The 26742-nt window shown below is 39.0% G+C and overlaps 1 protein-coding gene across 2 annotated transcripts in view; it reads right to left on the bottom strand.

The window, feature by feature from the left end:
* Positions 1 to 26742, bottom strand: part of LOC115234594 (tubulin polyglutamylase TTLL5) — a 282472-nt gene that overhangs the window by 96226 nt on the left and 159504 nt on the right. The window lies entirely within an intron of this gene.

Here is a 26742-nt window from a genome sequence, read left to right as displayed (position 1 = left end):
GACAATATAGTCGTGTCGCTCGTTTTGGGCGGCAACGCCCGGGTGCAAGCTAAGGAAGTTCAAACTCGAACTTCTTTGCTTGCATTTTCGCAATTTCCTTAATTCTTTCGCCTTGATTTCCGCAATCGGGATGATTGCGTGGTTGCTTAGGCTTTGCGCATGGCTCGCTGTGTCAGTGCTTCGCGCGATCAACGCTTGCAACGTTATACATATTCGCGTTACAGGTTGGCCAGCGTATTGTAATACATATAAAATAATAAATATAATAATAATTAGTGTATAGCCTTTTCGGCTATAACAGTAGGTAATAGAATAGGTATGTATTAGGTCTACCGGGAAGTTCTGTCCGTTTTTGGAATAAAACAAAATATAAATTTTTATTACCGTCAATAAACTTTATTAAATAATGTAATTGCCATTATTCGGAGAAGTATTGTCAGCAACTGGATAATTTAAATACAGCAGTCCAAGAAAAGAGGCCGGCGATGTTCAATAGGAAGAACATCATACTGCATCATGATAATACCAGGCCACATGCTGCTTTGGGGACTCGTCAAAAAATTGCAGAACTAAGCTGGGAAATTCTGTCGCATCCACCATATTCCCCGGACTTAGCACCCTCCGACTATCACTTGTTTTTGTCCCTACAAAATTTTTTGAGGGGCAAAAAATTCAAAAAGGAACAAGATATCAAACAAGCACTGGTTCGCATCAAAAGATAAAACATTTTTCGAAAATGGGATATACAAATTGCCCTCACGCTGGCAAGAAATCATTAATAATAATGGCAATTACATTATTTAATAAAGTTTATTGACGGTAATAAAAATTTGTATTTTGTTTTATTCCAAAAACGGACAGAACTTTCCGGTAGACCTGATATATAGACATTTGGGACAACATGACGCATCGAGAGAAAATGACATTATCGCTCGTATAGCACATTGTCGCTAGTGTGGCTTACGACGAAAGTTTTTTGTTGAAAAAGGATGGGGATAGCTCGATGTAAAAAAGAAGAGAGAAAAATTATTGATGTTAATTTTTCATAAAATGATATTGATTACAAACAATTAATCTTAATACATAAACTTATGCAAAAGTTTATTGTTACACTTAAAATATAGAGTTAAATATGGCATTAGATGGTTCGTTGTTTCTCATGTTTCCTTTTTTTGCAAAGAAAAATTTTATGATATGATTGTACGATTAAACGATCGTTTTGTTCACAATTTTCGGTAAAAAAAGAAAGAAACCGATTAAGATCGTAACCATTACACATATAATATAAAAATATGTAGCTGTATTGTCCGCATGTTTGACAGAAAAGTCCTTGTAATTGTTGGGTGTTCCATCGATGGACGATGGAGTTTCAACGAAGTCGAAGGAGAAATCCAGGATACAATGGCGGTATTCCGTAGCTGTCGAAGTATGTGCCTGTACCATGCTCGTCAAGGAAGAAGGCGACTAAATATTCTCCAGGTTGTGGTTGTCCGTATTAGCGACGATAGCTGTCGACCTCGTCCACATCCTCGGAACTTCGTCGAGATAAACTCCCACATGTTTGGCATCGATATGATGCAATGCTTGTTTTTCGCAAGAGTTCATTATTTTGCCACAGTGGTGAACGAACGAGCGGTATTATACAGGGTGTCCCCAATTTAAATGTCAAAACTTTAGGAGCGTGTAGGGGACCGATAAACGTGCAAGGACACAGGCCCGTGCGGATCCGGTCCTTGCGGAGGGACTGCAATTCTGCACCCGATGGCGTGACGCGGTCCCGGAAAAGACGGAAGGAAGGGTGGTAGCGATACTTCCGGCCAAACCGTTCACCTCAGACCCCGCGACGGCCCCGCGAAAAGGGCCCCAGCGAATTATTGTTTGTAATACCGGGGGCGCGCGTACCCCCGTTACGACCGTGAGCGCGCCGCCCGCCGGCCACAGCGCGTGATAACGCGTGATTGGCCGCGATAATACGCACCCCGTGTGCGCAGCCCCGGCTGGCCCACAGGTATCGATTCTGGATCGCGACGATCCGGGATTAGACTGGCGCGGGCTTGCGAGCAAAGTAGAGGCGTGTGACAGAAACGCGCAATTTACACCCGCGCGACGGAGAGAACGAGTCGGCGGCCGCGTTTATCGCTCAGCCGCGAGACAGTTGGAAAAGTCGTCGCAAAAATTTGAAATATAAATTCGAAATTAACCCCCCCCCCACTCCCAAGAGAAACCGTACCGGCGTCATTCACCCTCCGCAGCCACTATTCCGATTTTCCGAATCTCGAGTCGGGCGTCGGAGAGCGACCGGAACCTCCAGAGTAAAGGCCAAAACACAAAGCGGACAATCCACAACACATTCGAGACAACAAAAATAACGCGACAAATTCAAGACTCGGTCGGCCGCAGATCTTCGTCTTTCTGTAACCGGGTCACCAAATACAATCGGCGGGTCTTCGGTGGAGTGCGTTCGCAGGCGGAGGGAAGAGGGTCGTACAGAAAATTGGTCGCCAAAATCACCGCTATGAAACCTTTATTGCCCGCCTCGCCCGGTTACATCAACCAAAAAAAAGAAATGGGCGACTGGCGAGGGTCCCGGGGGGGAAGGTCGCGGTGGGCTCTTCCGGTGTTGGGTCGCCTAGTTTAAGGCTCGAGCACGCCCGCGCGTGGACAGCGGGCGCGAGTCGCGCGGCTCGTCGGGACTCGGAGTCTCTCGGCCCGACCCGCGAGGGGCCTCCGTTCTCCATGCCTCTCCGCAGTCCGGGCAATCTTTCACGGTGGTTCCCGCAGCGCCGCATCGGAAGCAGAAGCGCCCCAGCCGCCTTGAGCACTCGCTGTAGCGGTGGTCCGGTTCCCCGCAGTTCTAACAGCCTGTAGGTGGAGAAAGTCCGTGCCGCGAGTTGGGTCCACAACTCCGGGCTGACCTTCTCCTCGGCCTGGTCGAACGGGTGCTACTAGACTACTACTCTCTCCGAGGGTTGTTTGCACCGCCTGGCTCCTCATTTCGGGCGTGGCCTGTGCGCCAGCGTCCGACACGGGAACCGTTGCTTGTATACCCCGATTCTCCCGGGCGCCGCGGGCTAGGCGAACGCGGCCCAGCTCCTCTCGAAGGCCGCCCCAGAAGTAGGGGTTTCGCTCCCCGGCGGCGTCCAGCCACGCCGCACATTCCTGGAGGAACTCACGGTAGCTCATGCTCTCGTGGTCTCCCTGTCAATCGATAACACCTACGGAATATAGGGAGCAATGTAGGGTTTCAAATCCTTAACGTATATTTTTCCGATCGCTCTATCCTCCTGGTCCGCGATCTCGTATACGACAGGTGATAAGACCTTCGCGATCTTAAACGGACCGTGAACCTTCGTGGCGAGTTTCGCTGAGATGGCATGCGCTGCGGATGACAATACATGCTGTCTCTTCAGTACTTGATCGCCGACGACAAAACGCCTATCGCGTCTACGCAAATTATAATATCGCGATTGTCTTTAATGAGCGGCTTCCAAATTTTCTACCACCCAGTCTCGCAACGCTTGGATTCGCTCCATTCGCTCTTTCCATTTCGCGGTCGCGGCTTCCTCGATTTCGATCTCGGGCTCCGGCCCCTCTCGCCTGGAGCTTACTGACGGCGGTTCTCTACCAAAATTTAGAAAGGGCGGCGTAGCCTGTAAGGACGTATGATACGCAGTATTGTACGCGAATTGAAATTCCGACAAATGTAAATCCCAATCTCGATGATCTTGCTCGATAAACGCCGTAATCATTGTTTTCAGTATGCGGTTCACTCGCTCTACGGGATTCGCTTGAGGGTGATACGGCGGTACTGTTACGTGTGCGATACCATGCTCTTCCGCGAAAGCTTTTACTTCTCGATTGATAAATTCTGTCCCGTTATCGGTCAAAATTACGCGAGGTGCTCCCCATCGATTAATAATCAAATCGTCGATAGCTTCTCGGATCTTTTTACCATTGGCCTTTCGGAGCGGGCAACATTCGACCCATTTTGTAAATAGATCCTGCAAAACCAAAAGATACGCGAATCCACTCCGAGAGGCGGGAAAAGGACCCATAATATCCGCGGCTACCACTGTCCACGGTGTTTCGACCTTTCTCCGCCCCATTAAGCCAGCGGGTACGTTCTGTTCGACTTTAGTTCGTTGGCAAGTATCGCAACGACGGGTATAATTCGCGATTTCCCTAAACATACGCGGCCAATAATATTGTTTCGCGACGCGCTGATACGTTTTCTCGGTGCCTAAATGACCTGCCTGAGGGATATCATGGCTCGCTCGAATGACGTCAAGACGCGAATTTTTCGGAAGCACACGCTTCCATTGCTCCAAATCGTCTACTATCTGTGATACAATCGGGTTCGGTTTCCGGAAATACAGCTGATCGTTCTCGATTTTCCATCCCGGATATTTTCGTGGCTCAGTTTCGACATTTCGCATGCGTGTATCGTACCATTCGTCGCCCGTAATCGCGACGGCACACAATTCCTCGGCGGACTCATACATTCGCGATAACGCATCGGGAACATGGTGTAGCCCTCCTTTGCGGTGTTCGATCACGTAGTCGTATTCTAATAACTCGAGAGCCCATCTCGCTAACCGACCTGTCGGATTTTTTAAATTATGCAACCATCTCAAACAGCTATGGTCGGTAATGACTCGAAACTTATAGCCTTCTAAATAGGGTCTGAATTTTCGAATCGCCCACACGACTGCTAGACATTCCTGTTCGGTCGTAGAATATTTCTTTTCCGCCTCCGACAATGCGCGGCTTGCAAATGCGATAACGTGTTCAACGCCTTCCGATTCTTGAGTTAATACGGCGCCTAAACCGACCGAACTCGCGTCTGTTTGAAGGACGAACGGTAACTCGAATTTTGGACACGATAACGTAGGTGGTGAAGTAATGCACGCTTTTACCGCCTCGAATGCCAATTTTTGGTCATCCCCCCACTCCCAAGAGTAGTTCTTCCGGAGGAGACGCGTTAATGGTGCTAATTTCGTTGCACATTGCGGTATGAATCTTCTGTACCACGACGCCATGCCGATAAAACGTCGTAGTTGCTTAATATTCTTCGGCGGCGGGTACTCGACAATCGGCTCGGTTTTATCGGGATCGACCTTCAACCCCTCCTGTTGTACTAAGAATCCGAGTTATTTAACCTGAGATCGACAAAATTTGCTCTTTTTGGGATTAATAGTAAGACCGGCTACCGGGGCTCCCGTGAGACCAAACGGCATTCTCGTGAAATGAAATAATCCTTTACCCGGTATCGTAAACGCGGTTAGATCGCGACTATTATGTTCTAACGGAACTTGGAAGTAGGCTTGACTGAGATCGATAGTCGAAATGTATCGGGCGGCTCGCAATTTATCTAAGATCGCGTTCATGTAAGGCAGTGGATACGCGTCCTTTTTCGATACACTATTCAATCGACGAAAATCGAGACAAAAACGATACGTGCCATTCGATTTCTTAACCATCACGACCGGGCTAGACCATTCGCTTTTCGACGGTTCAATAATTCCCGCTTCTAACATTTTGTCTACTTCCGCGTAAATTGCTTCTTGAATTTTCGGCGACACCGGGTAGTAACGCTGTTTAATAGGCGCGTGATTTCCGACATCTATCCGGTGCTGCGTTAAATTTGTCACGCCGGGTTTGTTCGGATCTCCCACGATTTCCGATTCGAGAAAATTTTTCAACCGACGCTCTTCCGTAGCCGATATCTCCACTAATCCGCAACAGATAGGCAAATTTCTACACGAGTTACGAGTTCGCGGTCGTCCGCGCTTATTCGCGATTTTTGGCAAATGCGTTCGGTTATCCGCCATAGGCGGCCGATTCGCCCCCAACAAGATTCCCTCCGTCTTCACGGCGGCTCTTCTTGTCGGCGCGCCCTCGCTTTCCGAGGCGTTTACGCGGATCGACGGATCTCCCCGTTCCGCATCGAACTCGTATTCCATCGTCGGGTTTTCCGAAAAATACCACTTCTTTGCAGAGCTGCCAGTTCGTGGGAAATGGGAGCCCCCACCCCTTACCGCGGGACTTACTAACACAGACGTAGTCGCTACGTCATAGCGTGTACGTGTAGCTTCGTGCGTGGGGGCAGGCTACGAGCTACGAACAGCACTGATCACGAAAACGTTCGCCGCTCGCACATGTTCGGCCGTCGAATTTTCCTATTCGCTTGCAATATATGCAATATATATATTTCTATGCAATACAACAGAATAAATGCAATTAGTAGAATAAATATAATTAGAATGGAAATAGAATATTTATATTATACAGGGTGTCCCAAAGCACCCTTTACAACGCTCGTGAGCAGGTAGAGCACAGTAAATTGAACAGAACTGGCAGCTCTGCCTCTTTGTCGCGAAATTTACACCAATTCCAAATACCGACAGGAAATCTACTCCGATTATACACGGTAACGCCAATGTTGGTAGCGCATAGACTTTTACTGATTTTACTCGATGACGGAGCGTAATGGGAATTTCGATCTCCCCCTTTATTCGTGTGGTTTGACCCGTAGCCGTCGTTACGCGTTTGCCGTCTGAACTTCTAAACCGTAACTCTAATTCTTTCACCAACTCGACCGTTGCTGGTCCGAGAAACGTACGACTCGATCCTGAATCCAATAACGCGAGGACTTCCTTCCCTAATATTCCGACACGTAAAAACAATAACGACGATTCATCACGACAACCAAACGCACTATACGAAAATTCACACTTATTTGACACGACACGAATAGGGGGTTTGTTTAAAATAGGAGTCGGGTTTCCCCCGCGAATCGACTCCTCTACCCGTTTCCCGTACAGTCGGGGCACGTACGTAATGTTACTTCGGCGCGACCGCAACGATAACAATATTTTCGCGGCGCGGCCTCACAATCCCGCGAGAGATGACCAATGCCATCACAATTCCAACATTTTACTGTAGAGACGCGCAACGGTCGCGTTCTCGTCGGCGTGGATTTTGTCGATGACGAACTCGAGGCCGTAGATCCCGTTTCCGACGTCGAAGTGTTCGCGGCGCGGTCCCTTCGTCGCTTCTCCTTTCGCGATCCGGCCCCCGAATCCGTGGAGCTAGCGGAGGTATTCAGCGCAGCGATTGTATCGTGCCGATTCGCGTGACGACTAGCATTTCGCGGAGATCGATACGCTAAATCGGGAAATAATGATTTTTCGGGTGTCGGCGGCGCTCGATAGCGGTGCGCTAATTGGTGGCTGCCTTCCACGCGAGTCGCGACGTCCTCCAACGCGTCGAGATCTTCCACCTCGTCCCGGCGCATGGCGATCTGTAAACGCGGCAACAAATTGCGGAACGCGTAGCTAACTTGCTCGGCCTCGCTCCAGGGTGGTGCCAACCGATCGAACATCGCCCGTAGACATGTGATATAATCCGCCACGGATTCTTGTTCCCCCTGGGTTCGCCTTATTATTTCGTCGCGAAGAGCGAATTGGAAATCAGGGTCCCCGAAGCGCGTACGCCACGCGGATTTAAAAGTCGCCCACGTAGTTAATCGATTGCGTTTACCGCGGAACCAATGTAGCGCGATACCAGACAAAAAGAATGGCAAACAGCGGAGAATGTCCTCATCCGCGACCGGCACTAAATCGCGACCTTCCTCAATTCGCATCAAAAACGTCTCGGCATCTTCCCCTCGAGTTCCCGAAAATTTTAAGTTTCATTTTCGCATGACATTATACGTGGTCATCGCGGTAGCTCCTCGAGAATATTAATGATAAACCGCGCGGATATACGGCTGTGGTAAAAGAAACACGGCTGCAAGACTGAGTGTTAGACGCGGGGCGCGAAACCCCGTAATGTGAACGCCGAGACCGACCCGTTAGATCGGCCGGAATGTTCGCTCGGCTTGAATTACGCCTCGTACTGCGAAGAAAATGAATATTACGTTCTTCGATAATTCGGGCGCAAGACCGAATCAATTCTCGATATCCCCTCGCCAACGGCGACCTTATCGCCCGCTATTACCGCCAAATTATTAATGCGCAACTTAAGATTAACAGGCAATTAATACAACGCGGACATGCTTCGATTTCGGACGGACGAGTTTCAAGTAAATTATTATTATTATTATTATTATTATTATTATTGTAGAATTTCCCTTGTTCAAAAAATGGATTTCCCGTCCCCGCGAAACGCGTTTGATAAGCTTCAACATAAAGCGGTTCCTCCGATGAGAAAACCGGTTGTCTACTAAGAATTTGCATGTCATCGACGTACAGCGAAAAGAAATTTATTCCGTAATTTTTAAAATTAAACTGATTTAATTTTCTATCTCCATTAAACGCTTTATTATTGACAAAGCCGAATATTATTCTTTTTGAAGCTTTTTTTTTAAGTTGACCTAGTATTACATTATCTAAGGATTCACCTACAACACCGCTGTGTGTCGTGAATGTTTTAACCTCGACCCTCGTAAACGAATATTTGGCTATAATTTTACTCAACATTCTAGCATGTGCAAGCAACAATCCGGTTAATGCGCTAATTTTCGCTCTTTTCGCGAGCAAGCTGGTATCCAGTATATGAATTTTCGACGATGAACCATTACTATCCATAAGGCAGAACGAATCTTTCGAACGGACAAGTCTCAGACGTACTTCTACACCGTTAATTAAAAATTTGTTTTGATTGAAAATGTCACAATGGAGATGTCCTATAAGATCTAGCGCTCACCCGCTGCGAATGTAATGAGCGCGTCTCACGAGAGCGAAATTTGATGTTTTTGATTCCAATGGTTCGTCCATTCGTCCGGATGTATCCGCATCCCATTGACAGGAGGTTATATGGGAAGTTTTTGCGGGTGAAGAATCATTTAACAACGCCTCGATGTACTCGCGGTACGCGTAAGCGTTGTTTGGAAGTGACACGAGTTTTTGATTGAAATACACGTCGATCTGATTGAAGATGGAATAAAGTAAATGATTTACGGGACCTACAGCGGCCGCGGCACCGGTCTGTTCCTGTAGCATGTCCCGCGAAATCGCCTGACGTTTTAACGCGTACGCGAAGACTCAACATGGTGTGTGTGAGATCAAAATATTCTTCTTCGTGACCCGGGATAACGAATTCTATTGGCGAGTCATATGTATATATATCTATATAGCTATTATTTATTTTTGATCGCCTTACACTATGTATTCATGTTAAGAATTCTTTGACGGCTCTCTTACCTATTTCATGTACTAGACACGTTAGTTTATAGTGGGTTTAGGCTTAAAATCAGCATTTCGCTGCTGCCTCGCCTTTTGATGTGTTACAATCCGCCTTATATTATATATTATCTATTTTTATACTAATTATTCGTTGTGTACACTCAATAAAGATATTATTATTATTATTATTATTATTATTATTATTATTATTAGGCAGAACGAATCTTTCGAACGGACAAGTCTCAGACGTACTTCTACACCGTTAATTAAAAATTTGTTTTGATTGAAAATGTCACAATGGAGATGTCCTATAAGATCTAGCGCTCACCCGCTGCGAATGTAATGAGCGCGTCTCACGAGAGCGAAATTTGATGTTTTTGATTCCAATGGTTCGTCCATTCGTCCGGATGTATCCGCATCCCATTGACAGGAGGTTATATGGGAAGTTTTTGCGGGTGAAGAATCATTTAACAACGCCTCGATGTACTCGCGGTACGCGTAAGCGTTGTTTGGAAGTGACACGAGTTTTTGATTGAAATACACGTCGATCTGATTGAAGATGGAATAAAGTAAATGATTTACGGGACCTACAGCGGCCGCGGCACCGGTCTGTTCCTGTAGCATGTCCCGCGAAATCGCCTGACGTTTTAACGCGTACGCGAAGACTCAACATGGTGTGTGTGAGATCAAAATATTCTTCTTCGTGACCCGGGATAACGAATTCTATTGGCGAGTCATCCGAGAGCGAAGTCACGGGTTTGTAATGAATCCATTGCGAACTCTCGATACTAGTTTGCGTAGGCGGCAAAAAGAAGAGATCAAGCTCGCTTTTTAAACATTCACTCGAATGCGTGTGAAGAAAGGATATGCTTATTTAGCGCAAATTTTTTTTTGTCGTCACTGTTATTCTCTGTCAAATGTGATTAAAATATGATCCGTTTAAGAAAATATGTTGGATACGGTTGGATTGCGCTTTTTACCAGTTTTACGGCGTTTCGCGGATGTCTTAAGTCTTTTCACCATTGTGCATTTTTCCTTTTCTTATTGTTCGTTGTTTTTGGTTTTTTTTCCCTCGCGTCTTGATCTTCGACGAATTTTTCTTACTCGCCAGGTATCGTTTACGTAATGTCACGGATTTAGCGACGTGCGTGTTAAGCCCGCCGAAAGAAAACTAAGCTACATGCATTTTTGCATCCGCCTTATATCCCAAATCTTTCATTAGATTACTTATTTTTTCTTTAGCTTTTTTCTTGAAATTGTCGCGCGATTCTTCAAATTGATGTTTAGCTGCTACCTTAAGAGGATGCCGGATTACCGACAGAATGCGAATATTAGTAGGATTGCAAAATCTTTTTGTTGATTAAAGATATCAACAAATCCTTTTCCACAATTAAGGTACACATAATAACGGAGTGCGGAGTTTAACATTTCATATGAAAAGTTAAAAAAATAAGAAAATTACAGTATTGTTATCGGCTTCTACCGTCACATTTACTTAATATAACAAATTTGTAATCTGTACGTGCCTAACCAGTAAACCCCGCACTCGGCATTTCATCAAAGAGTATAAGTGAACTCGAGATGGAGGCTCAAGAGTAAAACAGAGCAGTAGATTAGTTGCGTGATGTCGCGATAGACGGAGCTGCAATCTTACATGACAAGGATAGACATAATCGTACTACCTTTGTCTCTTTCATGCGTGTGAGAGTAATATACATGTACGCACTAACATTATTGCAGTATCTTTTCTCTCTCAATCATACGCTCTGTCTCTTTCTAATCGCTCGCTCGCTATGTGCTACATATCGCTTAGCTTCATGCTCCTCGCACATTCACTTACGCGTTCACTCGCGCTTTTCTCTCTTTCTTTCTCTCTCTCTCTCTCTCTCTCTCTCTCTCTCTCTCTTATTGTATTCTTTCTTTCCCATTATTATATTCTTTTATTTATTCGACTTTTATTCTTTTTATTCTCGTCTTTCTACATAATAATAATTATTAATTTAATCGTTAATTTATTCATCTTTATTTTATAGAGTATAAATGAGATATTGTGTATCTTATAAATAGAAAAAGTATTTAATTATGTGTATTTTTGTATGTACATGTGTTGTATTTAATTATAGTTTGTTGAGGAAACTCAAACGGAATTCCCAAAACTGAATAAGAGATTCACTAAACGAACGCCTGGCGGCCGCACTGATCGGCTAACTCTGCCTTCACGTGAAAATCACGTGTCAACGACATGCCGGCAGGTTTTTGCTGATGCCTGATCACTGCGTCGCCATTGAGACATTTCCTGTTCACGCATCCATGTGGCAGTGAAGAACGTGCCAGTTTGTGCTCTCGAAATTGTGACACTCTTGGTCAGTTCGATTATCTATTGATAACTGGTGCTCACTCAGACTTGAACCCTGCTCATTCCCCTATTAATTGTGAAACTCAGTTTAATTACATCGGGTAAATTAAATAATAACCGTACAGCAACACGAACGCTCAGGCTCAACTCGTGGCTGTGCCGCGCCACGTGCTTCGTATTTTTCAAGGCAATCATTATAATTATTAATAATTGGCACCTTTAGCGTCAACTCCTTTAACAAGAAATATTTAGTATTTTTATGATCATTTACGTTAAACTCTACTCATCGTGAAACAATAAATTTGTGCTGTGACCACTACTTTCTTTTTTTGTCACCCACCACATTCCACGATTATTCACTAGCATAACATCTCTTCAAACCAGCTTTAATTTATTGCTATTCTCAACGAGAGAGAGAGCGAATGAGGAGCAAGCGAGATAGCTAACATGAAAGGTTTCCGAAGTTTCGCTCGCGAGGCTCGCTTTATCTATAATCTCTCGCGTTATATATCGTAACTGTAAAATTTTTGTTTTTCGCGCTTATAGATCCGAAAATATTTACAATGAATTAATGATATTTTACCGATTAAAATGATACCAAACACGATATAAATCGGCTAATTTTTAATCAATTATGTAATTAAAATTATGAGTGCAATAAACTGCTGCCTTTTTTAAAATGATAAGAAATTATGATTTTAAAAAATCTATCCTGATACTCGTAATAATATTGGCCAAAAAAAAAGATGCCTCAATCTCGTTTGCAAATTATAATCGCAGATCTGAAAATAATAAATAAAATATTTTGGTTGCGTTCTCACGAAAATGGGATGGAGGAGCCCTTTCTTTATGATAAAATCAAAAGAGATAATATGAGCAATATTATAGATTTTTGTATTCAAAATATGTATGCGACATAAACAGATATCTATGTAAAGTCGTTGCTTCTACAAAACGATATAACAGAAATAGAGTAGAAATCCAACATATTTTCTGTCTCTACATATTTAACACAATGCGAAAAGCTTGTATTTTATTGCTCTTTCCAAAGTATGCACATATCCTTGACAATTACTCTACATAATGATATCGGTAATGTGACTTCGGTAAAGCGTTGGTAATATACCGACACTTTTAGTTACGTTTAGATGAGGGCGCTAACCCGTCGGAGTTCGCCCGTCGCTCCGGCATCCTCTTAAACGGCATATTGTTTTCAACATCTTTGATTATATTAACACCAACACACACGCGCGCGCGCGCACATGCACACACACACGCACTTGCACGCACGCCCGCACACTCGCACGCGCGCACACACATACACGCGCGCGCTCGCGCGCGTAAAGCTTCTTTCTCCGTAGCCCGCACGCCTCTAGTTAGATAAGGTAGTACACGCCTGAACAATCCCCCGAGAAAACTGCCAATACCGTGACCTCGTTGATAGGGTGATCCGACGAAAACTCGCGGAATTCCACTGCCGCGACTACTGCCGTTTTGTAATTCGTCGTAATACGCCGAATAATAATCCATTAAAATTTAATTTTTTATCGCAGCCTCTAATTATTATTATGTTATCTACTCGATACATATAAAGTGTAATGTCACTGTCAATGTTTCAAATTCGAATGGTATACTTTGTCCTACTTGATCTCTTACCTCTATCGCGATTGTGCGAAAACACTTTTGACGCAGGAGGATGTATTAAGCGTATGAGAAATGCTTTATTTGAATAGATACGAACGCGTAATCATTTCCAACATCGAGCGCGATTATTCGCAGAAGAGGAGATTATACATCACCAGTAATATAGGATTAGCAAATGACGCAATAGACAAAGAGCTTGTCGGGGATACCGTGCAACAAACTACCTGATTCGACTATTATCGCCCGATCGCATGGAAATATGTAAAATGACGAATAAACTTCAATATCGTCATAGATCCACGAAGGTAAAACGTCGGATGTAGAGGTATTATTTTCAATTTTACCATGTTTCTCATCGCCATTCTGTATATTGAAGCCAGCTTCTTTATAGAACCATAACGGTAAATGATCCACAACACTATTGTTACGTCCAGCGGATTCCACGATTCTTTTCTTTCACCATGAATAGCGATTAACGATATTTCAAGAGATCACTGCGTCCATAAACAAACCAAGTGAAAACTGATAAGCGAGACAAACTTTTCGAGAACAAAAATTAAGAGGATATATGATACAAAAGAAAACTAAAGCATATCTGGTCTAAGACGATAAGCAGACAAATCAATAAATATCAACCACTAGAACCTTAGGTGACAAATTCTTTTAAGAATTCTAAACTATGTTTGACAGCTCTCATAATAAACAAAATCGGTACCAAGATTCCAAATAAAAAACGAAACGAACGGTAAAACGATACTCCGCTCGCCTGACAGATCACCATTACGCGATATCTACGTTGAGATAAACTCAAGTGGATAATAAAAAAACATAACCTTTACTCGATTGCAACAACTTTCCATTGGGCGAAACCTAATTCTATAAATAAAAGCCTTCACCAATGCCTAACGTTTCAAAATTTCCTGTACCAAAAAGAACGCCCCCAGCAGCATTGGAGAGCGTGATTAGAAAATTCAATTCGTGAAAAAATATTAACAAACTAATGGAGAGGAGCAGCAAAGGGCTTAATATACTCTGAAACATTCTTCGCAAACACACTTCGTCTCTAGTTTTCACCGTTTTCATCGGTCCATTTTCACCGTAAGGTCTATTCACTTAATCAAATAAAGAAAAACCCCAAGAATTGTTTCGCAAATTAAGAATTTTCTCACTATTGATTTCTTTATTATTATTATTTATTACTACTCTTTCCTTAGTAGAAAGATTAAACCAATTTTCGCGAGCGGCCACCAAATGTTCATCAAATCGTCGGAATAGGCGGCTAAGAAAGGAATTGGCTCGGGCTCAGATGAATCTATCAAAATAACAATTAAAGGAGTATCGAAAACTAATATTAACATAAAGATAAGAAATAATACACGCACATTAAACACTCCTCCCCACTTTCCGGAATCGATCTCGTCTCCTGAACCTCCTCAAGGCCCGTCAAGGTCAGGATCTCCAGCCCCCTCGACCATCATCCTTAGCGATTCCCTCCTTTCTTCTCCACTACATCCTGGACCCTACTACCCAAGAACTGAAGAACCAAGAAACCCCCTCGAAGAGGCGCACAACATCGAAAATGGAGACGAACTCCTGGGATGGGAATTTCATGATCTGGATCTGAGCGATTCTGAGAGGGAACCGTGCGAATTCAGGGACAAATCGTGTCATCTCGGAGAAGAATCAGAGGCTCACGAAGAAGGATTGATCGACAACAGTTTCGGCTTTGGCTCTTGGGCCGATTTCGTCCCTTAACCGAACCGATACCTGCGGGAGTGTTCTGCATAGGGCCTGGCCTTGTAGATCACGAGGAATTTCGGAGAAAGTCCGCCTAACGCCGTCATCCCGTGGTTTGTCTCGGAGCATTTCTTCGTTGCTGTCCCTATCGAAATCCTTTGGAGGAGGTTTCTCCCTTCTACCATCTCGAAGAAATTCCTTAATTCCCCTATATTTTTGCAGGTTAAGATTTCTTTTTTTTATATCTAAAGAACCATTGTAAAGCCAATCAGAACAATAAATTTAACATTAAAATCTTTCCCACGCTGTTCTGATTGATAAATCTCGTACTCATGTAACGCGGCACATACTCACACAAATACACACATACACCTCCCATAGAAATTAATTATAGACATACATATATATGTATATATATCTTATGAACCAAACAATAATTGTTATGACTATGAATATAATATAAGATAGATTAAATAAATAAAAAAAGAAAGAAAATATAATCCATTAAATTTTATTTCACTTTGAATTAAATTTTTTTATGAATAAATTAAAATTTTAAATTGAAAACTGTGACTATTTTTTAACCCAGCCTCCTTCCTGTTACTCGAAATCGCACAAGGTCCCGTCCCGGATAATAAAGATTCAGTTCTTTTACCAAAAAGGGATCGCCGAGCAAACAACCCTGATAGTGCAAAAATGACCCTTCCGGTCGATGACCTGTCTTGGGCCCTAGTCTGTTCGTTCGATGTGCCTCTAAGGCACGCGTCGTCTAGCGTTTGTCTAAAGGTAAGTAGGTTATGCCCTCCCGCTGACTCACTATTCTATGAGTCTGGACGTAACTCTATCATTGAGCTTATTGTGCATATCAAAAGTATTCGGCAAAGTTTGTCGGAAGAATTTACATAATGAATCATATCACATTTTTCATTGTCACAGGAAAATTTCATAATAATTTTGGGTCCGAAGATAGTAGCGTCGAATTGCCAAACGATATGCGAATCCACGGATTTAGCTGACAAGGGAACCTCGCGAACCCGAAAATTCTGATTTTGATGAAACTTTACAGACATGTAGGGGGGGAGGGGTCAATAGATGAATTTAGAAATTTTCAGTTGCTGCCCAAAAACGGTTCTAAGGGGTGAAAGCTCCACTCATATATAGAGCGGCTTTTTGATTTTCTCGATATATCTCAAAAACTATTTGAGATATCAAAAAATGTTTTATACAAAAGTTTTATGGTAAAAACAGCTCTATTTAACCACATTAATAAACATTTGAAAAAATTATTTTTTAAAAAGACTTCTGAAAAAAAATTGTTTTAAATTATTTTTTCAAATTTTTATTAATGTGGTTAAATAGAGTTATTTTTACCCTGATACTTTTGTATAAAACATTTTTTAATATCTTGAATAGTTTTCGAAATATATCAAAAAAAGCGAAAAGCCGTTAGACACATAAGGGGTGATTTCACTCTTCAAAATCGCTTTCGGGCGGCAACTTAAAATTTCTTAATTTATATATTTACCTCCTCTACATGTGTGTAAAGTTTCATCAAAATTAAAATTTTCGGATTCGCGAGGTTCCGTTTAATAGTAAATGACTCTTATAATTTACAGCTCGACAATAAAGACATAAGATATACATATATGAAAAATGACAGCGTCCGATAAAATTATTGCGAGAAGAATTTATTTATTTATTCCCCTACTTATGCATAAAATTTCATCATAGGAATATTTCTATTATTATATATCTATTTTATATAAAATATTTAACATTTATTAGATGTTCCGGTTAGTTTTGAGGGACTTTTTGCAAAAAAAAACACGTTTATTTTAGAGAGACGTTAAATTATATTTTATTCAAAATATAAGCGTTTGAGCAGAGTTTTCATCCAACAATGCCTGCAATTCGGCATCTTCGAACTTCTTTGGTTAACCTGAGCGTTCTTTGTCTTTCAAATCAAAATCACCACTTTTGCATCGTCGAAACCAGTATTCACATGTTTTAACTGATGGAGCAGACTCAGAATAAGTTTCTGAAATGAATCGATGAGCTTCGGCAGCTGTTTTCTTCGAATCAAAGCAATAAAATAATAAATGACGAAAATGCTCTTTATCATGTTTCATTTTCAATCGCACTAAAAAGTGTGATTATGTTTACAAATGCACATAACATGTGTCAAATTATTTGTAGAAATGTCCAAGCTTTGAAATGATGTACCAACTTTCAAAATATTTCTAGTAGATTTATAGCTACAGCCATCTATAGTGAACCCTCAAAACTAACCGAAACACCTAATAATTAAATAAAAAATTGTAATAAATAGATTTTCATTTTTGTTAGTTACAGTGGCGTGCAAAAATTTCCGGCCGGTGACATTTTGTAAATATAACAATTATAATTATAAATACTTTCACAAACATAAACAATATTCTTTCACTATATTATTTTGTTTCCTATATGTTATACTCGCACCTGATAATGGTTAAAAAGTCATTAGGTTTTTTAAAATAAATAAGAGTACGAAATATCACTGTTTTCTCGATATATCTCAAAAACTATTTGAGATATCAAAAAATGTTTTATACAAAAGTTTTATGGTAAAAACAGCTCTATTTAACCACATTAATAAACATTTGAAAAAATTATTTTTTAAAAAGACTTCTGAAAAAAAATTGTTTTAAATTATTTTTTCAAATTTTTATTAATGTGGTTAAATAGAGTTATTTTTACCCTGATACTTTTGTATAAAACATTTTTTAATATCTTGAATAGTTTTCGAAATATATCAAAAAAAGCGAAAAGCCGTTAGACACATAAGGGGTGATTTCACTCTTCAAAATCGCTTTCGGGCGGCAACTTAAAATTTCTTAATTTATATATTTACCTCCTCTACATGTGTGTAAAGTTTCATCAAAATTAAAATTTTCGGATTCGCGAGGTTCCGTTTAATAGTAAATGACTCTTGTAATTTACAGCTTGATAATAAAGACATAAGAAATATTTATATGAAAAATGACAGCGTCCGATAAAATTATTGCGAGAAGAATTTATTTATTTATTCCCCTACTTATGCATAAAATTTCATCATAAGAATATTTCTATTATTATATATCTATTTTATATAAAATATAAAATATTTATTTTGTTTTATCATTTATTTCGTTATGTTTTTATATTCGTAATAGAAATCTTGATTATTTTGCTCGATTGAATATGTTTTTCCATTCCTTAACTTATGAAAGATTACATCATTAAAGATTGTGTATAATTATCGTAATTAAACAAAATAAAAGTAGTTACAAGTGAATATGTGGCTGATAACGTGTATTAATTCCATGGTTACTGATATTCTTCATAAGAGTTACCACATCATGTTTTGACAGCGTTCCCTATGATGTAAATATAAGAATATTTATTACAAACATTAATAATAAATATTATAATTTTGTAGATAAAAATCTTTTCCTTACGAACAATTATTATATTTCATAGTATTTACAGTCATGATATTCCTCAAAGAAGTGATGCATACAAAAATATTTCGTGCACAAAGAGCAACGTATTACAGCAGGTGCACCATATGGAACAGCGTGAAATTTCTTCTATATCTTTTTCGGAAAAACAAAAATCCACCGAGTTTTCAAAATGTGATGACCGTTCTTCGAGGTAACCACTTTTAAAACAGGCATATTTGAAAAGATTATGGAATCGTGGAGAAGACAGTTGTATATGTGTGGTTTTAAGGATTGTAATTTGGCCCCTTTCTCTTTTCCCTCTCCCGTCCCTCTCTCTCCCTCTTTCCCCTCTCTCTCTCACAAAGTTTTTCCATATTCTAAACCCATTAACGTCAAGAGGTTGAATCATTCATGTAGTTTTTTTGGTATTGTTAAAATCCATACATCTTTATCTTTAGATGGCATAAACTCTTGTAGGTTCGTGGGACAATGTCCGCTCTAAGAGTCTAATAATAACACACTGAAGGCTCCAGTTGTGGGTAAAAATACATTTGTAAACCAAGATTGAAAGTGTTGTGAAGTTAATTTGCCTGATTTTGACGCTGTGATAAAAATATTTGCAGGCCTAAACAAAGTCTCTTCTACGCGTGATCCAAAACTTCCACTAGCCTCTTTCAAAATCAAATAAAGAGGTGATTGCAGTTGCCCGCTTGCAGAAATTGTAGGCATAATAGTATAACTATGTGTAATTGCTGATTGTGATTGAACTAAGTTTCGATTGTTTTAACACCTTGTGTTGTTAACGTTCTTCCTGAATGTATTTCTAGATTAAACCCTCGATTAAACTTTCGTCTGCATTATATATATATTTTGAATTCCAAAGGGATCTATAAATGATTTCACAGAATTTATAAATTCTTGGCATGCAATTTGTAATTGTTCTTGATTTGTCTTTGATGAACGATTTATAAATTATGTTATTTTTCTTGACACTATGCCGTGCTTTCTTTTAAAATTTAATATCCACGTTGCTCCTGCTTTAAAATGAGGAAGATTAATTTCTTCTTTTGCTTCTAGCGCCCATCGTCGCAAATCTAAATCATGAATAATTCTGTTTTGATCGTTAGCGTCTTCGAATTTTTTCAAGACGTTCAGAAATTTGTAATAGTTTTTCTCTATGAGTACCACCTTTTTGTAGAGAGAGTTCCTATCGATATAACTGCGGCAAGGACTTTACCTTTCTAAAGCGATGTTGTACTGTTAATAAAGCGTAACGACCCTTTTTTCCACTTTTCCAAAATTCAACACCTTTTTTTTTATAGTCATTATTTATAATTTCGCCTTCTTTCAATGTACAATCTGTATCTTCTCCCTCATCTTCATCATTTTCTTCAAGTTCTTCTATTTCATCAGCTGCGACAAATTGTGCTTCGGATAAATTTGAGTCCCAATAATTCTCAAATTCTAACGTAGTATCGGTCTGCATTGCAAATGATATGTCATCCATTGAATTTTGTATAATATCCTTTATAGTATTATGTAATTCGATTTCTTTATCATTTACTTGTGTTCGTGGAATATTTGAAATTTGGAATGAAACAATTAACATATATTAAGAACATTCGCAGGATTCACATGTAACATTTTGCTTAAATTAAAGATACAGACACTTTTTCCGAAAATTAAAACTCTGACAATCTTACACTTGAATGAATCGTTAAACTTGTTGGTTACACTTTATACTAAAACTGCGCGCAATATTTCCGATTTATATAGAGTCTTATAATCTTATTTACATATTCCTTATATAACATTTTGTAAATAAGGAAAATTACTTCAAAATATTCTCACGTTGCGGTGCAACGTGACTACTTTGCGTTAGAGTTATGCATAAATGAATAATATGTAGGCGATATAAATATACAATATGAGATATAAAACGCGATTTAAATCGTTGCATTTCGATGGTTTTTCACGTCATGTTCCACGGCAATGTAGAAATATTTTTAAATAATTCTCCATATTCAAAAAATTCGATAATGTAATCTTTCATAAGTTAAGGAATGGAAAAATATGTACAATCGAGCAAAATAATCAAGATTTCTATTATGAATATAAAAACATAACCAAATAAATGGTAAAACAAAATAAATATTTTATATTTTATATAAAACTAGAACAACGCAGACGCGCGCTGCGCGCGCGCTTTTATTTGTGGACATTTTCCAATTTCTTTAACTTTTCTTTCCTAACTTTAACTTTTTCTTTCACAAACTGTCAAACTGTCAAAATTCGCATGATTTGACAGCCGCAAATAATATGAGTAAAGCAAGTCGCAGCGCACAAGCGAGACAGCTAATCAGTATTACAGAAAAAAGGCTTCAACGCTTCAATATATTTGAGTTCAAGGTTTCACGCCTTTTTTAGAAAGGGATAATATAGATACAAAGTTAACGATCATATAGAAATATTTCTTCTCCCCCTCCCGCCCCTTTCTCTTTTCCCTCTCCCGTCCCTCTCTCTCCCTCTTTCCCCTCTCTCTCTCACAAAGTTTTTCCATATTCTAAACCCATTAACGTCAAGAGGTTGAATCATTCATGTAGTTTTTTTGGTATTGTTAAAATCCATACATCTTTATCTTTAGATGGCATAAACTCTTGTAGGTTCGTGGGACAATGTCCGCTCTAAGAGTCTAATAATAACACACTGAAGGCTCCAGTTGCGGGTAAAAATACATTTGTAAACCAAGATTAAAAGTGTTGTGTAGTTAATTTCCCTGATTTTGACGATGCGATAAAAATATTTGCAGACCTAAACAAAGTCTTTTTTACGCGTGGTCCAAAACTTCCACTGGCCTCTTTCAAAACCAAATAAAGAGATGATTGCAGTTGCCCGCTTGCAAAAAATGGTAAGCATAATAGTATAGCTATGTGTAATTGCTGATTCTAATTGAACTACAGTTTCGACTGTTTTAACACCTTGTGTTGTTAACGTTCTTCCTGAATGTATTTCTAAATTGAACCCACTTTTGTTTGCATTATATATTATATATTTTGTATTTCAAAAAGATCTCTATAAATGATTTCACAGAATTTATAAATTCTTGGCATGCAATTTGTAATTGTTCTTGATTTGTCTTTGATGAACGATTTATAAATTTTGTTATTTTTCTCACTATGCCGTGCTTTTTTCTAAAATTTAATATCCACGTTGCTCCTGCTTTAAAATGAGGAAGATTAATTTCTTCTTTTGCTTCTAGCGCCCATCGTCGCAAATCTAAATCATGAATAATTCTGTTTTGATCGTTAGCGTCTTCGAATTTTTTCAAGACGTTCAGAAATTTGTAATAGTTTTTCTCTATGAGTACCACCTTTTTGTAGAGAGAGTTCCTATCGATATAACTGCGGCAAGGACTTTACCTTTCTAAAGCGATGTTGTACTGTTAATAAAGCGTAACGACCCTTTTTTCCACTTTTCCAAAATTCAACACCTTTTTTTTTATAGTCATTATTTATAATTTCGCCTTCTTTCAATGTACAATCTGTATCTTCTCCCTCATCTTCATCATTTTCTTCAAGTTCTTCTATTTCATCAGCTGCGACAAATTGTGCTTTGAATAAATTTGAGTCCCAATAATTCTCAAATTCTAACGTAGTATCGGTCTGCACTGCAAATGATATGTCATCCATTGTATTTTGTATAATATCCTTTATAGTATTATGTAATTCGATTTCTTTATCATTTACTTGTGTTCGTGGAATATTTGAAATTTGGAATGAAACAATTAATATATTAAGAACATTCGCAGGATTCACATGTAACATTTTGCTTAAATTAAAGATACAGACACTTTTTCCGAAAATTAAAACTCTGACAATCTTACACATGAATGAATCATTAAACTTGTTAGTTACACTTTATACTAAAACTGCGCGCAATATTTCCGATTTATATAGAGTCTTATAATCTTATTTACATATCCCTTATATAATATTTTGAAGTAATTTTCTACTTTGTATTATATATAGAATTATGCGTATGCGTAAATGAATGATATGTATGCGATATAAATATACAACATGAGATATAAAACGCGATTTATATCGTTGCATTTCGATGGTTTTTCACGTCGTCGCAATAATTTTATCGGACGCTGTCATTTTTCATATATGTATATCTTATGTCTTTATTGTCGAGCTGTAAATTATAAGAGTCATTTACTATTAAACGGAACCTCGCGAACCAGAAAATTTTAATTTTGATGAAACTTTACACACATGTAGAGAGGGTAAATATATAAATTAAGAAATTTTCAGTTGCTACCCAAAAGCGATTTTGAAGAGTGAAATCACCTCTTATGTGTCTAACGGCTTTTCGCTTTTCTCGATATATTTCAAAAACTATTCAAGATATTAAAAAATGTTTTATACAAAAGTTTTATGGTAAAAACAACTTTATTTAACCACATTAATAAAAATTTGAAAAAATAATTCAAAACAAAAATTGTTTTAGAAATCTTTTAGAAAAATAATTTTTTTCAAATTTTTATTAATGTGGTTAAATAGAGCTGTTTTTACCATAAAACTTTTGTATAAAACATTTTTTGATATTTCGAATAGTTTTTGAGATATATCGAGAAAAGCAAAAAGCCGCTCTATATGTATATAAGGGGTGCTTTCATCTCTTAGAATCGTCTTTAGGCAGCAACTGAAAATTTCTAAATTCATCTATTAACCTCTCCCCCTACATGTCTAAAGTTTCATCACAATCAGAATTTTCAGGTTCGCGAGGTTCCCTTGTGAGTAATTCACTGCCTCTATAAGATCGTACATACTCGAGTAAATACCCGACGGTACTTCAGATTTCATAGGCTTGATTCTCTTTTTTTTGGGATCAATCTCGTATTCTTCAATATTGATGAATCTTATTAATCCTTCTCCAGGTCATATATGAAGAAAACTAGTCGGAAATTAAATTTTCGTGAGCGCTACTTCCCAACGTCCGTGCAAGTCTATACGCTGAGGTAATTCAGTGGTGAAACATGTGGTTTTATTTTCCGGAAAAAAACGCATGCTGCTATTACTCGGAAGAATTATGTAAAATCCTTCCTCCCTCATTTTTGATTCAAAGATTTTAAATTCGAAGCGGGTATCCACGAGTCAAATTTTGGATATTCTTGCCAATTAATTAGTAATTGTTTATTGTTACCGCGTCTCCTGTTTTTTATCGCGCGATCGACAATAAATTCTTTTCCTTACAAGTCTTTAATAACCGGTGCTAATTTTTGTTCGTAAAAAATCGCGTCAGTAACTTCGCCCGCTAAATCGCTTAGTTCGTATACGTGCGGTTTTCTTCATTCGAGAACATGGTGAATTCGAAATATTTCTTCGCTCTACTTCGCCTTGTATCCTTTCTGAAAGGCTATTTTTGTTTTACTGACATGCACGAAACCGCCCGCGTTATATTTAGCTTTTTGTCTACATCCGCGATTCTTTTTCTGCTCTCCGTCGCTGTCATCATTCCAGCGTCAATTCATATTTTCACGCGCGATACGTGTACTTTCCCGCGTAACGACTGCAAATTGCATTTTGATGGTGGAATGACGAGTGTGATTGTAAGCGCAAACGATATCTTGCAAAACATAGATGTAGCGTCGCGTATTTCTAAAATAACGCCACATCCGTTCCTTGAGCATTCTATTAAAATGTTTCATTAAAGCTGCTTTAATATCGGGATTACGTGTTACACGTAAACGAATATCTTTTTTTTAAGGAAATTTTGTACATGACGAGCAATAAATTCTTTACCTTTACGATAATTTACTTTTTTATTTATTTGGTAGTAATAACAAACAAGTGGCGCCCAATCGGACACATTGCCTATTGGCCAGTTGTAAAAAGAACTCTCTGATTAGTCAATCGTGTTGATTACCCTAGGCATCGGTCGATATAAGCGGTGTGTCCGTTTTGCACTGTGTGCAACCGGGACTCTTCCTAACAAATAATATTAAAAATAGTACAACGTATAAAAATGTCCAAAATAATAAATATGCTCTAAAGTATATGAATTTAAATATATGATACACCGAGATATTCCCATTCTCTTTCAACGATGAACTTTTGTCGTAAGTCACATTAGCGATAATGTGTTATACGAACAATAATGTCATTTTCTTTCGACACGTCACGTTGTCCCAAGTGCCTGTACATACCTATTCTATTATCCATTTATTGTCATGAGTCATCTTCTTCTACGCGACACAACATGGCTGCTAAGACGCGTGACATCTTTTGATGTTTTGACGAACTCGGGGCAACGTGTGAAATGTCAAAATAATTTTCCAACTTATAGCTATCCACGTGACGGTAGTGTTGCTTAAACATCGATAGTCTATCGATAGTATCGATAGTAAACGCGTTATCAAAACTATCGATATATCTTAAAAACTATCAATAGTATTATTAGATTTACACTGTTCTGAGTGTCCGCGCACGCGAACGGGTGTATATCAATTGAACGCAATGCTTATTGGCCAGTTGCAAATAAGGCTCTTATGCATCGCTGACAGTGCTGCCTTACCTTACATTTTTGTCACTCAAACGATCGGTTTCAGTGGCACGTAAAAAAAAAACCTTTACTTCATATGGATTCTTATTTTTTTATCAGCGCCGCGCGTAGTAGAAAATCGCACTTAAAATTTACCAATTTAGGAGCCAGTTTCCCTAGATTTTCGTCATATGCATTCATACTCCTTTACTCTAATCTTTTTGCGCGGGAATTTCTGCGGCACCGCAGGGAATTTCCTACGGTTTTTGTATGGGGGCTCCTAAATTGGGAATCTCTGTGCAAAAACTGATTGGAGATTGGTTTTTGTTAATGAAAATTATATTCGCTTCATTGTTATTTTTTATTAAGTATTATTGCATCATGCGTACTTGTAGTCGAAGCTAGCTAGTCTTGGTCTCGGCATTTTGTTTGGGGATGATGAATCGTAAAAAGTCATTAGTGTGGAAATTTTTCAAAGCAGTACACACTGCGGATGGTGCAAATAATAAATTTGTGCAATGTCAAATATGCAAGCAAGAATATCGACACTCTGGAAATACCAGTAACCTAAATGATCATTTAAAGCATCCCGATAAATTGATTAAATTAACGGGAATTGAGAATCTGAAAATATATAAGAAGAGATACCAATAAAAAAAATCTAAACAGTCTATTAAAAATTATATAAACAGGGATATGTACGATAAAAATTCCAAAACAAAAAAATAACTTGATAAATTATACGTCGAGATGATCGCTACAGACATGTTGCCTTTCAGAACTTTTGAACATAAAGATTTCAAAAAATTTATTGATGCTGTAGACAACAAGTATGAATTGCCCAACAGACACACGCTCAAAAACTTGCTGATTCCAATATACTACGATGAAATAAAAAACAAGTTGACAATAGCAATTCTACAATGCAAGCATTTTGCTATAATAACGGACATGTAAACAAGTTCTTCAACGAGGGTATTTTAGCAGTAATCTGCCACTTCATCCTAAATGCAAAATTAAAATCACCATTACTAAAAGTAATCAAAATTGAAGGGCATTATACGGCTGAGTCGATGGCACAAGTAACTTAAACTTGATTTTATTTTTTTATTTGTTTTACTTATTACTGAGTCTTTTATTTACATATTATTTTTTTTTATTGTCTTGTTTAAGACTATCAATGAAATATTGTTGAAATATAATATTCGTCATAAGATTGTGTCTATGGTTACACAGACAATGCATCTATGATAAAATGTTCTGAAATCTTAAAAATTCGACATTTGCCTTGTTACGCTTACAGTCTCAACTTGACAGTGCAAGATTGTTTCAAAATAGATTTGTTTGCCAGAATTTTGTCTAAAAGTAAGGCTATTGTAACGTTCTTCCGTAGCAGTACGTTGGCAAGCGATACATTGCGTACTGTTCAAGATTGAAACGTTTAATATAATCGATAAATTTAAACTGTAAATTCAACCGACAAATCTGAACGGTAAGAGCCGCAATCAAAACACGAGCGAGAATAAACATCGTCGCGATCAGCCGATCAGCGCGTGATCGCGTGATCATAACAAAGAAAAAGTGTGACAAACACCTATATTTTCGAACGTTCGGTGCCGAAAATATCCTATTATGGAAATCGGTCGACCGCGACTCTTTTCCGTCGTTGTTCAGTTTGCCGCTGATGACGATTCGAGCTGGTCGATAGCAATCGATCATAATTTCTCGTATCATAATTTCTCGTATGATATTATCTCGTGTCGTATGCGCTTTCGTCATTCTCGTTGTAAATTCTCAACCGACATTCTAG

Source organism: Formica exsecta, unplaced genomic scaffold, assembly GCF_003651465.1.
Source record: "Formica exsecta isolate Colony F162 unplaced genomic scaffold, ASM365146v1 scaffold200, whole genome shotgun sequence".
In the NCBI taxonomy this organism is placed as follows: Eukaryota; Metazoa; Arthropoda; class Insecta; order Hymenoptera; family Formicidae; genus Formica; species Formica exsecta.
Note: the sequence above shows the minus strand (reverse complement) of the source record. Positions and strands in the feature narration are given on the sequence as shown.